The sequence below is a fragment of the Python bivittatus genome, unplaced genomic scaffold (assembly GCF_059951505.1).
Source record: "Python bivittatus isolate LINGU-HERP-01145 unplaced genomic scaffold, Pbiv_v1 ctg000160_np1212, whole genome shotgun sequence".
NCBI lineage: Eukaryota > Metazoa > Chordata > Lepidosauria > Squamata > Pythonidae > Python > Python bivittatus.
The window spans coordinates 11,226,427-11,243,278 of record NW_028277076.1 but is presented as its reverse complement, the minus strand read 5'-3'; positions in this window follow the sequence as shown (position 1 = coordinate 11,243,278).

The window sequence follows — 16,852 nt, the reverse complement described above, 5'->3', positions numbered from 1 at the left end:
GGTTCCTTTAACCATTCTTCATAGGTTTTAATATCAATGCCCCACACCATCTTCATCACTCTTCTCTGCACTCTTTCCAGTTCTGCAGCATCCTTTTCGTTTTGTGGCGACCAGAACTGGATGGGGGTGGTCTGACCAGTGCAGCACAGAGTGGTGCTATCACTTCCTGTGATCTCGACACTCTACTTCCATCAATGTAGCCCAAAGCTGCGTTGGCTTTCTTGGCAGCGGCAGCACATTGCTGACTCATCCTTAATCTGTGGTTTACCAAACCCCCCAGATCTTTCTTGCAAATACTACTGCTAAGTGGGTTGCCACCTATGATGTACCTGTGCATCCTGTTGAAAGTGCACAACTTTACATTTCTCAATAGCGAACAACCTTTTGTTGGATAGGGGCCAATGTTCAAGTTTATCAAGATCCTTTTGAATTCTGAGTCTGTCTTCGGGGGCATTAGCAGTCTCCCCCAGCTCACAAATTTTATGAGCTATTCCCTCATATAAGTCATTGAGGAAGATGTTGAAATGGACTGGGCCCAGGCCAGAACTCTGGGGAACCCTCTGCAGACCTCCCTGCATGTGGACATACACCCATGAGGACCAGGTGTTGGCCACAGTTGTTTAGCCAACTGTGAATCCATCTGGTAGTGGGAACATCCAGCCCACATGTTTCCAGTTTATCAAAAGGAGACTATGGTCTACTTTATCAAATGCCTTACTAAGTCTATGTACAGTATACTACGTCCACAGCATTCCCTTGGTCCACTAATTAGTCACCTCATCAAAGAAAGCAGTAAGATTTGTTTGGTTATCTTTCTAAATAGACTCTTCTGCTTCTTTCCATCAGGAAATTCCTCCTAATAATCAGCCTGAAACTACTTTTTTTTAACATTTCAAGATCACTTTAATGTGAAGACTACCTTCTTGAATGGAGAAATTAAGGAAGGCATTGGAAGAACCTGGAAGAGAAGGTTTTGTACGCAACTTGAGAAGGTTTATGGTCTGAAACAGGCAGCAGGAGCTTGGAAATGAAAAGCAAATGCATTTTAAGGAGGGTTTCCTGAAAAGAATCACAGCGGATCTTTAACCCAGTTTACACGGATGCTTTGATTGTATGCTGTCAAGAGAAAGAAAAGAGGAGATTGTGACTCATCAAAGCACCGAACCCCACTTGAACAACCTAGGAAGGCATCTTCAGGCAACAGAAAGAGGAAGGGTGGAAGCTAACCTCTCAAACAGAAACCAAGATTAAAAGGGGTTCTGGAATGTCTAGAATTAAGAGAAGCCAAGGAAGTCCGTACCCCAATCAGTAGAGAGGCTCCCTGGAGCAGGAGAATTGAGGAGTTTCTTTCAGGGAACCACCACCACGCAAGGGTGTCCAGAGAAATACTTTTTGCAGAGGGAGATGTTTATTAACATTTCTGTACACCAAGCTATAAATAGATCTCATAGTGGTGAACAAATCCAGGTAAAACCAAGGAGAAACCATTTTAAAAACAGCCAACAATATTTAAAATCAGGAGGAAAGCAATAAAACCATCTCTTAATTGCTGGGAAAAAATAATAGTTTTCCCTGATCTCCCCCCTCCCCCTCATTCCCTTTCCCTCTTGTCATTGTACCCACCCCCAGAAGGATGGGAGCAGCCCATGAGCTCCTGATTTGCAGGAGAATTCAAGGGGGGTGGTGGCAAAATCTGGGCATGGAGGGCAAGCGCGACCTCCGGCCTCTGCTGGCTGCCCTGGGAATTGAGAAGGATGGGTGTTAGAGCAGCTGTTGCTGACTCTTTGTGTTTTCTAGATTCACCGTATTGTTTTAAGTCACAAGTTCACATGTTTTGTCTTTCACAAAAATGTTTTGCTTTGCATCGTTGATCAGCTCAAAAAAAGGCACCTGCTCAGGGTTTATCCCAGTCGGCTGGCCCTCCTGGCTGGACATGTTGCTACCAGCCCAACGAGCGAATCTGAGAAGTGGGGGCTTATTGCGTGCTTGGGGGTCTGCCCCGCAGCGGCATCTGGCCTCTTTGCACAGCACAGGTGGGGCAGGACGGGGGGTTGGCTGCTGCCACGGCTCTAGTCAACGCAGCGCCGGGCAACCCTCCCACCCTTCCTTCTCCTACCTCCTCTTTACCCTGCAGATTTGACCCATGCAAGAGACTAAGATCTCTTCTGCCTTTGCTCACAATGGCAGCCATTTGCCCACAGCTCTCATTTTCCATCTCCCCACCGCCACTGGCCACACCACCATCTCCCTCTAACGAGACGCCATTAAGCTGGGCTGTAATGTGCCCGTTGCTGGCAATCAAAGCTGGGCGGCGTCCAATTTCCGCCTGTCTTCCAGCAGTGATTGTATCAAAATGGAATGAGTCTGCCTGAAGCCCCTTCACAGAGACGCTGCCACTGATGGGGGGGGCCCAGAGCGGCCTCTCAGCCTCCCCCCGGCGGGTGGGGAAGCACCTGCACTTTCTGAGAAATGGCGCCGCTCGGCTTCCTTCTTCCCTCCGTCCTTTCCTTCTGAACTTTGATGCAACGTGGGCGAAGCTTCCACCCTTCAGCTCCTCTTTCCTGGGAAAGGGGGAGCAGCCAGCATCGAGGGGGAGGGCCCAGCCACTGCAGCGTGGCCAGACTCTCCCCCCCTGGGAAAATTACATCCCACTACAAGTGGGGCAGCCACTGCTGAGCAGGCCGAGGTCTGAAACGATACTCCGTTACACGCCACGCTTGTCTCGTGGGCTTGTCCCATGGGGACATGCTGAAGGGCGCAATCAAGGGGCCGAGAGTGGGAGAAATGGCTCCCCTGGTGGCAGCAGCAGCAGCCACAGCAGCAACAGGAGGGCCCTCTGGAAGCTTGGGGTCTGCTTTGGAGCACCCTTCTTTAAAGAAAGACAAAATAAGCTCCCCTTGCCAGAAACGCAAGCCTTTTCTTGCCGCCTTTTTGCAGGCAGTCCACAAACCTGTGAGGTCTGAGGCAGCCGGGCACCCTGCTCACGCGGGAGGTTCTCTGCAGGGCTCAAAGCCACGGGATGGATCCTGCCCTCTGGCTGAGGCTCTCGACAAACAAGGCACCTCAGGTGTGGTCGGCCCCACATCCGCAAGGCTGCCCCGCACCTCGTGAGGACCTTCCCCCTTGACAGCCATGCCCAGCAAGGACATCTGGTCCTGCCACCCAGAGCGGGACGGCTGGGCTCTTCCTCCTGGCCCTCCGAGAAAGGGCTTTGCAGTCCTCCAGAGCGCTCCAATGGGGCTCCAGGGAGACTGGCTGGCAAAACCTCTGGGGGTCTTGGGTCACTGGGAGAAGCAGCCGGCCATTTGCGACCTCTGTCTCCCGGTCACAGGTGGCAGAGCCTTTCTTCTCGGCCATGGCATATGGGCACGAGGGGGCTGGTGTAAGGGAATCCAAATAAAATTCTAGAAAAGGGGCTTCTAAAAGGGGCTGTAAGAGCTTTCTCTTTGAAATGAAAAGGTCTTTGGCAGCCTGTTGTCTCTTGAAGAGTTGAAGGCGCACACCTGGGTCGGCCACAGCAGCACCCTGGAGAGAATGGCTGAGATGCAGCCACATGCCCATCTGCTGGCTTTCTGTCTGAAGAGTTTCCCCCCTCCTTTTGCCTTCTTTTAATGCAACAGAGCACAAACTGTGGGACCGCTTCTTCACCACGAAAAGAAGAGCATCTGCTCTCACAACTTCACTCTGTTTGTGCAGGGACTGCCTCAGACCGAGGATTCAGCACCACAGGTCCTGCGCAGCCGTTCCCTGGTAACGAACTGGGAGGAAATGCAAGTGAGCGAACGAGAGGAGTGGGGGGAGGAGGAGGAGAGGGGTTCTGGGTCTCCCTGAAATTCTGGAAACGAGGCCAGGAGGTTGCACGGTAAAAGCCCCAGAAGTTGGGAGGAAGCCTCTGCTTAGGAACGTGCCGAGGGGCTTTCTCTTCCATCGCATGACCCCACTAGGCTGCCACTCCTTGAGATGAAGCAGAGGACTTCTTCAGCTTCTTGAAGTTGGGATTGGTGAGGCCACTGGTCAAAATGGAGTTCCCCCTGGGGAGCTCAACACTCAGAGTCCAGAAGCTCAGTGGAACCTGCACTCCTACGTGAAGTCTACCGCTAGAGAAGAGAGGTGCAGTCGCCAGCCTGGCCACAGAATCCCAGATGAGATGGCCGCTGCGTGCTGGACACTTCTCCAGGCTGAATGGCTCGACTTCTCCCTCCCAGAAAGGGTGGGCAGGGGGTGATTCCCCCTGTTTTTCCAAGGCCGGAACAGAAGGCGGCCCTCTGCTTCTCTCCCAACCCTCCCTGAACACCTCCTCTGCCCGCCTTTCCACCCACAAAGTCCCAACAGCATCCACGCAGCCGCTCTGCTGGCTTGTTCACCATCGCTGGGGTGGGGCAGCGGACCCAAAGGTTTTCCTTGGTTTGTCATTCAGAAAAAAGGTGTGAATCCAGGAAATGGTTACGCATCGAGCACGTGGATCCCGTGGACTTGGGTCAAACCCTGAGGGCAGCCGGGCTGCTGCCGATTTGCACTGCGAGCGGTGTGAATGCTTCAGGCCCACTCAGGGAGACGGCTCAGAGGGACCGCTTTGTGACAGCCCGCCACACAAAGAAGCCACTTGGTGCAATTTAGCTGAGGAGCAAGTTGTGTCTAAAGAGAGAGCGCTGAGTTCTCAGGTGGCTCAGAAACTTATTTTCCTTTCTTGCGTTTTGGAGCGCTTTAGATCGAGATCAGAACGTTACTGGCTCAGAAGAGGGGAAAGAAGATTCTGCACCCCACGATCTTCCACAGAGGCCAGGGACCGTCACGCGGGGCTCTTGCAGCGGCGTTCCTGGGTCTGCTGTCGAGTCGCCGTCAGGCTGATTTCAACCCGACTGGGAAGTCTTCTGGGCTACCGATCGGTCCTGGCCGTCCTCCAGAGGAGGGCTTGATTGCCTAGGGGCGCGAGGAAGGAAGCGGCCGCGCCTCCCTTCCCGGTCGCCGGCGTGGTGAGGCTCGCGTAGGGCTCCAACCCCGCTTGCCTCACCCAGAGGCTGCCCAGCGCCGGCCTAGTGCCAGCCGGGAGAGCCAGAGGACTTCCCGCAGCTCTCGCCCGCCCCCTGGGCGGAGGAGGTGTCCCTTCTAAGCTTTCCCCGCAGGCAGATGCTGGAGCTGTCAGGAAAACCGGTCCAGATTCTCCCCCGCTGAAATGCGGGGCTTTGCGGGATTTGACTCAGCGGCCGCCAGGGAAGGGGCTGGGTACGCTGCACAGCTCCCCCCCCAGGCGCGGGGGGGGGGGGGTCGGGGTCGGAGGCCTGTCGCAAAACGGCTGCGCGGCAGGCGAGCCCCACGATGCGCGGCCCGGAGCTGGGGGCCCGCCTTGGCTCAGGCTGAGCTCCGGGGAAGCCCCCGTGCGGCGGCCCATGTGCGGCCGGGGCGGGAGGCGCCGCAAGGCACAGCGTTTCCAGAACGAGCCCCGCGTGGGGCCGCTTGAGTGGCTGGGCGCGGGGGGCGCCACAGCCGCCGCCGCTCCTTCGGGGCGGCGAGAAAAGGGGGGGCGGAGGTCCTCATCTTCCGGGGGCGCCGCGTAATCTGGCCTGGGACCTGCTGGGGGGCGACCCGGCGGCCGCGTGGAGGGGCGTTTGGCAGGCGGCCTCCGCCCGCGACCCTCCTCCCGCATTGGGCACCCGCAGCCCCGGCGCGGACTTAGCGGCTGCCAGCCGGACTCTCGGCCGGGCGAAGCGGAGCCGGGCGACTCCCCGCTTTCCACTCCGCGCTTCGCCCCTCCCTCTGTAAGTCAGGACGGGGCTCAACGGCTCCTCCCGCGCCGTCGCTCCCCCTCGCAGGAGGCCGGAGTCGGCCCCAGAGGCTGGGTCGAGGGGAGGGGACCCGCGCTCCGCCCCCTTCCCGGCCGGGCAGCCAAGCCCGCGAGGCCCCGCGCCTCCCGCCGGGGCGGCGGGTTGATCGGCAACCCAGGAGCAGCGGTCCGGTGGGGGGGACGAGAAGCTCCCTCTCCCTTCCCCCGCGAGGCTCCCTGGCTTGTCCCGCCGCCCCGGGGCCAGTCTGGGAGGGCATCAGCTCCGCAGCACAGAGCCGGCGGGCAGCCGGCCCCGACGGAGCCTGGCTTCGGGGGCAGAAGCCCGAAAGGGGGAAGGAATGTAACGCATATGAATACAGTGAACCAGGGATGTAAACGTGTCCTGGATGTTGCAGCTTTCTAAAATGTCATGAACGAGTTCCGAGCAATTTTATATGAGCCACATTAAGGGACTAAGAATCACTACTGAACTTAAGGGAAACATCAGTAACAGTGAACGTGTGCGGCTTCTTCCTGGGGCTGAGAGAGGGGGACTGACCCAAGGTCTCCCCGCCCACTGGCTTAGTGCCTAAGGCAGGACTAGAACTCAGGGCTTCCCGGTTTCTAGCCTGGTGCCTTAACCACAAGGCCAAACTGGCTCTTGTCAGTGTCTGTGGTCAACACAGTAAAAACTAAATGAAATCATACACTGCAGTAAAGTTCAGTCTGTATTACTAAAATCTATCCAGATAATATAAAATTGAAATATAGATTCTATGCATACATAAACCCAAGTTTTGGATGCAGATCCAAGTTTTTGGATTCATGTTTTAGATTATAATCTAAGAATAGTTCCCAATTTAAGCTGAATTCTGTCAGATTTGCTTTTAAGGAAAGAAATAATTCTAGACATCAAAGCATCTTTCCCAGCTTGGTTTCTTCCATATTCTTTCATAAGAAGCCTATGATATCCTTGCAGCAGTTATCTTATATAAAACTAACCCAGTACATTTTGAGACGATATATGGTTGATGGAAATTTAATAGGAATTTCTTAGGCTGAAATGGGAATCCAACCCTTGATATTTGTTTCATACTAGTGTGAATCATTCTTTGTAATAGTTGAACACCATTGGCATCATTTATGAAAATATCCGATCTGCTCATTACATTTACAGCAGCTTTTTGAAAATGAATTATCCATTTTGGCAATCAAGCCAACAATAACTCATATCACTTGTCTCTGAGTACAATGGGAGTGAATTTAATGTTCTTCCACTGAAATTCCCACTGTGGCATCTCTGTTACTCTATTGCTGTATTCAAGTTCTACATCCATTCAGTCCTACATGACTCTCTTTGACCTGTTTGGTTTCTGAGTCATGCTTCACCAGCAGTCTATAAATATGGCCCAACGAATTTTCTGATGTTAGATGATTTTCAAATTCAGTCAAAACTCTCTTTTGATAACTCTGCTATGTATTGGGAGGTACTGAAACCAGTCAGGTAAACTGGTACTACTGTTAGGTGAGCGTTTCAGAGGATTTCACGTCCTGCCATCTAAATTGGTTGTTAGCTCTCCACTGGACAAATTTCTTAATGCGCCCCCCTTCATAAAAATAATGTAAGAGGGGAGAGTTTGGACTGATGCTTCTGCTGTATTTTTCCCAGGTTTTTGGTCCATTACTTATCATTGCATGATCTCACATAGATTGCTTGTTTCCGCTTGGTCCACCCAGATATTTATGCAAAGTGTCCACTGCCTGCCAATGTTTACAGCAGTATGTGGGGAGGGGGCATCCCTGGGAACCTACTGTGTGGCCTGAGGGCATCTGCAGGGCCTCCCCTCTTGCAGGCGGGCAGGTCCCTTGGCCAACAAACTGGCGAAACTCAGGCCAGGGGAGGCAGCGATGTCTCAGCCCCCCATTGTTGTGTGTCAGTTTCCATGGCTTTTTCTCTGTTCATAAGCAAGGATGGGTTTCTTCCCCAGTCTGCACGTGATTTTTGAGGAAGAGAACAACATCGCTTGTTTGAAAAAACAAGTTTATGGGGTTTTGCTGAGGCTAGTAGCCAAGGCGCAGGTTTTGGTGCAGGAAAAAATGTCTCCAAATGCACCTGCAGGGACAATGGTAAGCACTAAGCCACAGGGGCCCTAGAAGGGGTGGGGTGGGGTGAGGAAAGAATGGCTGCCTGTCTTCCCAGTGCTGCATTTCTCAGCTCCAAGCAGCCTGACGCTGTAAGGGAACACAGGAGACCTTTATTTGAAGCTTCGATGTCCTTCAGATCATGCCCATGGCTGCTGGAGAGGATGCTGCGTCCTGATCGATCTGCAGCAGGTCAGGCAGGATCACTCTGGAAGACGAGATGCCAGTTCCTCAGGTCCCCCTAACCTCTGAAATGCAGGGTCTCCTCATCCCAGATCATGGCCCGCCCAGGTGCTTGGCGGCCCTTTTCTGCTCAGCCTTCCGGGCAAGGACTCTGAACAAGAGTTCACTTCTGAGCATAGCCAGGAAGCACCAGCGATTCCTCCGGGAAGGAAGGGCTCTTGGGAGCTCCTCCACCTTCCGTTTCCCCTGAGGATCCCCCGATGCTCTGGCAGAACCATGTTCTCAGCTGGCAGGGATGGCTGCTCGTGAGAGGCTGGGAGCCTTCCGCTCTGGGCGTCTCTGGACGGAGGGAGGGCAGGATCCAGCCCAGCTGCTGAGTACAGCAAGAAGCTGCTGGGATGCGGAGGAGGCCTTGAATCACTGCTCACCCCAAAGTTCTGCTGTGGCTGGTCATCCAGTCCAGCCCATCTCACGGGGCTGTTGAGAGGAAAAGGGACACTCTCATATTACTTTGTGAAACAAAAAGCAGTAAACAACCATGACAAATGCCGCCATGATCTTCACTACAGCTGAGCAATTAATCCTATTTTGATTAGCTTTTGGAAATGACGGAGCTGGGCGTGAACAGAGAGAAGGAACCCCTGCCTTGGACAGCCCTGTGGGCTAATGGAGCCTTTTCACACGTCACAACAAGGAGCAGAGAAAGGTTCGAATGGAGCTTCATGTTTGGAGGGCAGAGGAAGGGCAGAGCGGGCACCTCCCCAGGGAGCACTGCCGAAGGACCAGGGAGCTGCCCCTTTGCCATTGGGCAGAGGGCAAGCGCGCCTTTTGCTCAAGTCGGCAACCTTCCAAAAGCTCTGTCAGGAGGAACCAAGCGGCACCCACCTGAAAGGAGAAGGAAGAAAGGCAGGCTGGCCCAGATCCCCAGCGCTTCCTTCTGCTACTCGGAAGAAAACGGAGCCCGGGATGTTGGGAAAGATTTTCTGGTGCGTATCCAGGGCAAAAGTTAAAAAGACCCTGTTGAAATCAAGAGGCCTCCAGTTACCCATTTTCAACAGCTCTGACCTCCGTATGGTGCTTCGGATCCACCCGCTGGGGCTGGGTTGGTCTTCCACAGCTCTTGGGAGCAAAATACAATTAAACAGACGCTTTTCCACTCCTTCTCATGGGATGCACCAGAGCAAGAATTGCCAGAGGGATATAAATAGACAACTTGCCAGTTAATGCAATGCTCTTTTAGAGTCAAACTACTCAGCCAAAGAGAGGTTCCCTGCTGTATCTCTGCATGATATAGTGTCTGGCTCATTCTTAGGAAACATCGCATCACATCCCAGGGGAGTCCTGACGCATCAAATGTTTTGTCACGGAAAGTTCCAATCCCCAAAGGGCTGTGACCCGTCAGGACGGAAACTTTGGTTTCCGAGTTTCTGGTCTTGCTGGGGCCGAGTAGTCATGCCCCTGAACACTTCAGGTCTTCCCGATCCAGAGCAGAATGAATGCTGCTGATAGTTTCTGCACTGAATTGATCAAATACTTGCTTACAAAGAAACACTGAATGTAGGCTCTTTTATTCTTTAAATTAGTTTTAGGCCAGATTTAAGGGTGACAGTTCCCTTACAGTGGTATCCGAGATCGAAGCAGTGCAGTGAGGGCCACACCAGCTCTTCCTCACGTCCCTGCAGCCCACCTTTCCTGGCTCTGGCATGGGTGAACAGCCCCTCTTGCAGATCTCACTGTGCTGTGGGTCGTGACTCTTTAAGCAGGCCCCAAATGCTTTCAAGTCCTTACTTTTAGTGGGGGTCATGCCTGGGCGATCCATGCACTGCTGGTGAGGGTGCTCCTCACAGCCCTTGCTTCTCAGCACATCCCAACAGCGAGTACAAGCCACTGGTGGGGAGCTCAAGGAAGAGGAGGCGCCTTTGCCCCCCAAATCCACCCGCCACAAGCAGAAAAGCTGGCAAGAAACGAATCTCGGCAATCCTGTGGGGCTAGCCCCTTCTCTTGGCCACATAGCAAGGGACCGGCAACAAACTTGAGAACGGGCTGTTCTGCATAAATCTGATCTATTTTATGGCACACTTTTTCAGGGGACGTTTTCAATCCCAAGCTTTTTCTCCTGGATTTTGCACTCAGAATCCTGAGGTGGGAAATCCCCGTTTGTTTAGCAGCAGAAGAAACTGGACTCACTTTTGAAAGTACGGGGGGGCTCTTCCTTTGCTGTACACACAAGCAAACAAACCGCTCCAAATGTTCCCTGCAGATGGGGGGCTCCCCGGGGGGCTTTTTCTTAGCAGCACTTTCTGGACTGACCACGTGGAGCCGCACGCAGCCCTGGGCCGTCCCCATCCTAAGCCGCCTCGATCTCCCTTCCCTAAAGTGGCTTAAAAACAAATCTGGACTCCGCGCACCTGACAGAGGGCCAAAGCAAGACAGTCTGCAAAAAGCCTACCAGACGCCAGCTTCACTTTAGCGTACGTTCCTTGCAGCCCCTCCCTTGCCAATTGAGTGAGAAAAAGGTGATCCGGGCACCCTTGTGGCCAATCAAGAAAAGCCCCTATTTGTTTGTCAAGCATTCAGTTACGCGGAAGTAGATTTCTGTTAGGGGTGTATGGGGTGTCCAGGGAGGGGCAGCGCCTCTGGTGGAGGGGCTGCCGTGCCCTTTCCAGGGCTGCTTGTTCACCTCTGGTCCCCACCTGGCGCTCAGCTCTCCCCTGTGGCTCCAAGCAGGTGTGACATGTGCAGTGGCCGCTCCCCGGTAAACCGTCTCAGCAAACAGGCTAAGCCAGGTGAGGGCAGCTGACGGGTCTGCGACTGACTCTCGGTGAGCCAGCGGATCCGTTTATCCCAGCGTGTGGGGTCTGGCCCTGGCAGACTGAGCGGGGAGACCGATCAATGGTTTAGAATTTAGAATGAAATACAGCTTCTTGCAACGCAGGTCTTTTTGAAAGGGGAACAAACTTGAGCGCACAGTTGGCCAAGAAAATAAACATAGATACAGGAAAGGAATAATTCTTTTTTATTGTAAAGTGTGGAGAAACTGCAGTAGTCAGTAGCACCGTAAGTTGTAGCAAACAAATTCCCAGCTGAGGGATGAATTTCTGGCTCCCGAGGAGCTAAAACCTTCTTTTCTCTTGACAGCGATCAGAATGCTTTTGGCTGGCTGACCCCGGTTCTGATCGGAGGCCTTGGGTCTGGTCCAAGGCACTCCGCAGCAGGCAGCCCCTGGTGCTTCTTCAGCAGAGGCTCATTAATGCAGCCCCAGCACTGAAAATCAATCCTCTAAAGTGGAAATCAATAGCTGTAACTAATATTAATAGTGATTATGCTGTCTCTATTGCACTCTGCAGTTGGAAATGAATTATTTTTAAGGATTTAGTAGCCACTGAGCTTTGCATGGCAAGAGAGGCTGGAGATTTACTGTGGGGAAGGCTCAGCTGCAGCAGAGAGAGAGCAGAAAGGCAGAGTTTGGGGAGGGGGCGTCAGCCACGGCCTGCCGTTAGATCTGGGGAGGGGTTGCAATGCAGGCCTGCTGTGAAGGTCTGGGTGCAGGGGGACAAAGCAGGAGGGCAGTGCAAAGATCCAAAGTGGTGCTTCCCTGAAAAGCAGAGAAAGGAGACCTGTGCACTGATGCCCTGTCTGGCCGCTGGAACCGCTGGAGGAGATTTCGAAGAACCTGATGCCCTCATCAGGGGAACTGCATCTCCCCCATGGGGCAGAGGCCTCAAGCAGGCAAAGCCCAACTGCCGCCGGTGGGCTTGCAGGGATGAGAGACCTGGTGCACGTGGCCATTTGACCTGGATGACTTTCGCCTGGTCTCTCTTTGTCTGTCTCTGCCCAGACTACCTTGCAGGAAGGTTGTTGGAGGAGAAAATGAGAGGAGGCCTTGGCACTCAGAAAAAAGGGGTATGAATGCCGCCAGAAGCAAGACAGGCTGCAGTGCTTTTCCCACCGGCGCAGCTTCCGGCCAGCGTTCAACCTTGGGTAGCAGGCTAGCAGGCAACCCGGGTGCCAGGTCGGCCACAGGTCCCTCCCTCTCCCAGGCCGCTGCCTCGGGCTGGCAGCCCCTCCTGAGCCTGCAGGTAACCTCGCAGGAGAAGGGGCGGACGGAGCGGCTGCAGAAGCGGCATTATGTGCTTACATACAGTGACTGTACGGGCATCGCTCTAAATTGCCTTCTCAGAATGCCTTAGAATCACGAGCTGCAAATAAGCCGCCACTAAAAATGCAAACATGGGTTAAGTGAACGAAGCTTAACCCCTCTCTTGGCGCTGCCGCTCAGCGGACGGTCCCCTCCGCCAAACAGCCACGGAATCCCGGGAACGGTGTACAGGGCGTTTAAACTCGGCGTGACCAACCAGGAGCAGGGAATCCCCCCCAGGTGATCTTTGCAGAGCTAGGGGGGTCCATTTCGCCTCGTTCAACCTTCTCTCTCCCTGGAGGAGGGAGCACCTTTCCCGGCGGGCTTAAAGCCGGATAAGCGCAATCCAAGTTCCCAGAACGGGAGACCCTGGAAGTGCGGAGCCACCCAAGAAGTAGCCGAAACTAACTCGCGTTCTTTCCGCGGACGCGGAAGGGAAGGCGGGGGCTGCGGGGGAAAGGAGCCCAGAAACGCCCCCCGCTACCCTGTGGGAGGAAGGGGCAGCCGGGCAGGGCTCGGAATGCCGCCGACGGCTTCGTTCTGAGCCCCCGCCCTTCCGCCCGTCACGTGACGCAGAGCGGGGCCGCTGCGAGGGGGCTGGGGGCAAAGGCGGCCCCGCCCGCCTCGTCTCTTCCCGGCAAAGCCGGACCTTGTGCCGGAGTCGCCCTTCGCGTGGGGAGCAGGCGCTGCCCGCGGCCGCCCGGCACAGACGGGCCTCCTCCTGGCCGCCCCGCTCCCCGCAGCGGAGGAGCGACGGCTCCCTCGGCCTCTTTAGGCGCCCGGCTCGCGGCCGCGGGCAGCCTGAGACGCTCCCTCCGCTTTTCCTTCTCCGGACGCGGGCGGGAGCCTCCCCTCTGCTTGGCCCCGCTGCAGGTGACCCGGAGCGGGGGACGGGCGAACCCGAGCGAGCGAGACCCCCATCCGCGCCGGGCGCCTTTGGCTGCAGACCCCAAGAAGAGGCTTCGCTTGTCAGCCCAGGCCGGGCAGGTGGGTAGGCCGGCCCAAGAGCCCTGCTACCCACCCACCCCCGGCGTCTCCTGGGCTTGCTGGAAGCGCCCTGGCCGCACCTCCCACTGGCGAAGCCTGTTGGCTTTTCCCGTGATAAAAGTCACCGCTGGAAGGCGGGGGGGAGGGGGCTGAGCTGACCTTTAAGGCGAGATCAGGGCCCCTCTCGTGGGATGCTGCCCCCCCTCCCCCGCAGCTCCTCCGAAGGTTGCAAGGCCTTTCCCTGCAGGCTTCCTTAAGGGGGTGGGAGCGCCCTTGAGCCAGAAGCTCTTCCCAAAGGGATGAAGCACACGCCGAGGAAAGGGCGACCGAGGAAAGGGGGACCGGAGGAGGTGGCGGAGAATGGGGGCCCACAGCAGCAAGCAGGGAAGAGAGGGGTCAGGGAGCTCCTGAAAACAGGCTGGTTAGACAGGGGACTGCTCCAAGAGGAGAGCTCAGTAGGGCCAGCGGGCACGCCCGCACCCCCCCTCCCCCGTGGCCGCTGGGTCTTGCCCTGACTTGAAGCGTCCAGACTCTTCTTTGGCCTGGAGGGCCGCCTTGAGAGAAGAGGGAGTCAGGCCTAGATGGCCTCTTGCCTGCTACAGGCGAGCAGGGCTGCGCAATGGGGGGAATGTGCAATGGGGGAAATGCCTTTTTTATTTTTTTGCCTTCATCCCATCCTCGGCCACCGCAGAGGCCTCTTGAGGTCTGCTTAGCCTTCCTTCCCTCTTCCCCCAACACCACTTTTGCCTTGGGCAACGTCTGGCTATCCTCTCCAACCACTTGCCGGCCGCAGCTGCAGGGCTGAGATCTGCCCACCATCCGTGGCCTGCTTTAGGGGGCTGCAAGTGTGACCTGCTAGCCACTGGGCATGATTCTGCGCAGAAACTCACTGGCAGTTCCACAGGAGTTGAGCGGTGTGCTTCTGCATGAGAACCAGAGCCCTTCAGACATCAAAACGGTGGTGGTTGCTGTTGTTGCTGTTGTGGAAAGGCTCCCAAGTGGGTCCAGCAGTTCTGCATGTTTGTGTGTGAGATTGGTGCGATATGGGGGAGGGGCAGTCCGTCCTTCCATCTCCCTCCCCTCCCCTTCCCTCCCCTTCCCTTCCTATGCATCACAAAGTGGTATGTTTGTAGTTTTTTAAAAAATTGTTTCTTGGGTTGAAGTTTTGGAAATACAAACCTGCCACCTGAACACTAGAAGACCCAGTGTCTCTGATGGCCGGGTCAGCTCCGAGTCACTCCTTGCCGGGGCCAGCCTGAAACACAGCTGGCCGATGCTGCTTCTCCACTGCTGCCCTGCAGGCCTGTCAGCTTTTTTCCAGGCTACTTTGCAACAAGGGTTTAGCACTTCTGTAGAAGAGCGCCAAGCCCAGGCTTAAAAATAGCTCCAGAAACAGCTGACAGGCACAGGGATGCAACTGTACTTTAAAAATGCATAATGCAGTAAGTGTCCATTTCAGTTTGTGAACCACTCCGCTGCAATGGTTAGAGGCGTGAACTGCACTTGCAAGATCTAAATTCAAACCCATTTTCAGCCTGGACACTGACTTGGTGACTGGGCCAGACACTCTTTTGAGGTTCTTATGGTGGTAAAAAATTGGGGAACAGAATGCTGGATTTTGCTCATGGGGAAAAGGTCATAAATCAGTCAAAGAAACATTGAATGTGATTATATGAATTTAATCGCATTATTTCATACACTTATGAAGATATTTTATCCCACGAACTTTCAGGTTTTTGTTTTCATATTCTCAGAACAGCATCTTGTGAATCTGCTTTTAGGGGCAGGAAAGAAGTTAATCAATGATACTACTCAGATCCACTGAGAGCAAAGTCCCCCTGAATTTAATGGGGGCCTGCCCTCCCCCAAACCTTCAGGCAGGATGATCTGGCTGGGCCTCTCATGAAGATCTGGAGAAGGGAGCATTTCCTTCTTACGAGCCTTAAAAGCATTTTAGGTCTGGGAGGAAAGCCTTCCCAAATATTTGCCCAAGTTCTTTTAGTTTCCCCCTGAGGCAGAGGCCAGGTTCGCACCTTTTGTGTCAGGTGGGGGGGGGCGGGTTGGGAGGTTGGTGCAAACACCGCAGAGAGATGGTTGGCTTTTCCCTTCCTCAGGGCTTCAAACAGATGCTGGGATCTCGTAAGGGAGGGCGACTAGGCTTGAAAGAATGAATGGATAAAAGTAGGCTCGAAAGCCAGCTGGGGGACTTTGGGCCAGCCACTCACCTGGGAAGAAGGCCTTGACTGGCAAGCCACTTCTGAAAAACACTGCCAAGAAAATGACATGGAGTTGATCCTGTAACCAGCAGGAATCAGGACTGACTCAAAAGACAGCAACAGCAGCAAAAAACCTGACCTGGGTTTTCTGTCGGAGCAGTGGCAAAGTGTTCTGGATTTGGGGGAGCTGTGGATTCCTTGCCTGCTATGGAAAGACCACTCCCCGGTGAGCCTCCAATCCTCTGGCGCCGCCCACTCCGCAGGGAGGCAGGGCCTGTGGGATCGGCTCGCTCCGGCGACCAGTGAGCCTGACTGGGTTCCCGAGGGAGCTCGGGGCTGTTGTGAACAGTCTGCTGCTTGATCCGACCAAAGCTTCGGTGGCCGCTTGGAATGGTAGAGCGGCTGCGGCGTTGGATCTGATCGCACCTGAGCGGCCTCTCCGTGCCCACGGTCCCTGACACGTTCTGTGGCATACGGAAGAGCTGAGGGAACTAGAAAGGGCCAGGAGACACCTGGAGCACCCTGGCAAAGGACGAGGACCAAAGACGACCGAACGCGAGCTAGAGCCGCTATTAGAGCCTACTTCGTGGCGGTAAGGGTGGCAAAATGTAAGCACTTCTCCGCCCTTATTGCATCCGTGGATAGTCACCCAGCGGCTCTATTTTGGGTGACTCGGTCCCTCCTTGGAGGGAGTTATACTGAGGCTCCTCTACAGGGTTGCTCTGAGGAATACGGTGCACATCTAGTGGATAAAGTAGCTCCTATTTGCTTTACGTTGGACTCCAGCCTTAAGGAGGGCACGGGGGCTAAGTCTTGTATGGTTATCTGGGGGGAGTTTGAGCCTGTTGAACCCGAGGGAGTGGACAGGCCCTTGCAGCTGCTCGTTCGGCCACTTGCGTGTTGGATCCGTGCCCCTCCTGGCTTGTTAAAGCTGCGTGGGAGGGGAGGCGTGATTGGGTCTGGGTGGTGATTAATTCCTCCTCAAGAGGGGGGTGGTTCCACCGGCTCTTAAGGAGGCAGTGGTGCGCCCCCTCCTCAAGGGGCCATTGCTCGACCCAACCAACCAGGACAGGACAGGACAGGGAAGGTTGTGAAGAGAGTGGTCGCATGGCAGCTTCAGAAGACCCTGGATGAAGTGGATTATCTGGACCCCTTTCAGTCAGGGTTCAGGCCAGGGTTTGGGACTGAGACGGCATTGGTCACACTCTTGGATGACCTCTGGCTGGAGTGGGATGGGGGTAGCACATCCATCCTTGCTCTTGACCTTCCAGTGGCTTTCGATACCATCAATCATGGTGTCCTTCTGGACCGACTTTGGGAGTTGGGGTCGGGCGGCGCTGTGCTGGTTCTCCTCTTTCCCCAGGTCGGTTCTAGTCGGTGTTGATAGAGGGAGAGAGATCCAGCCCGCAGCTCTTACTCTGTGGG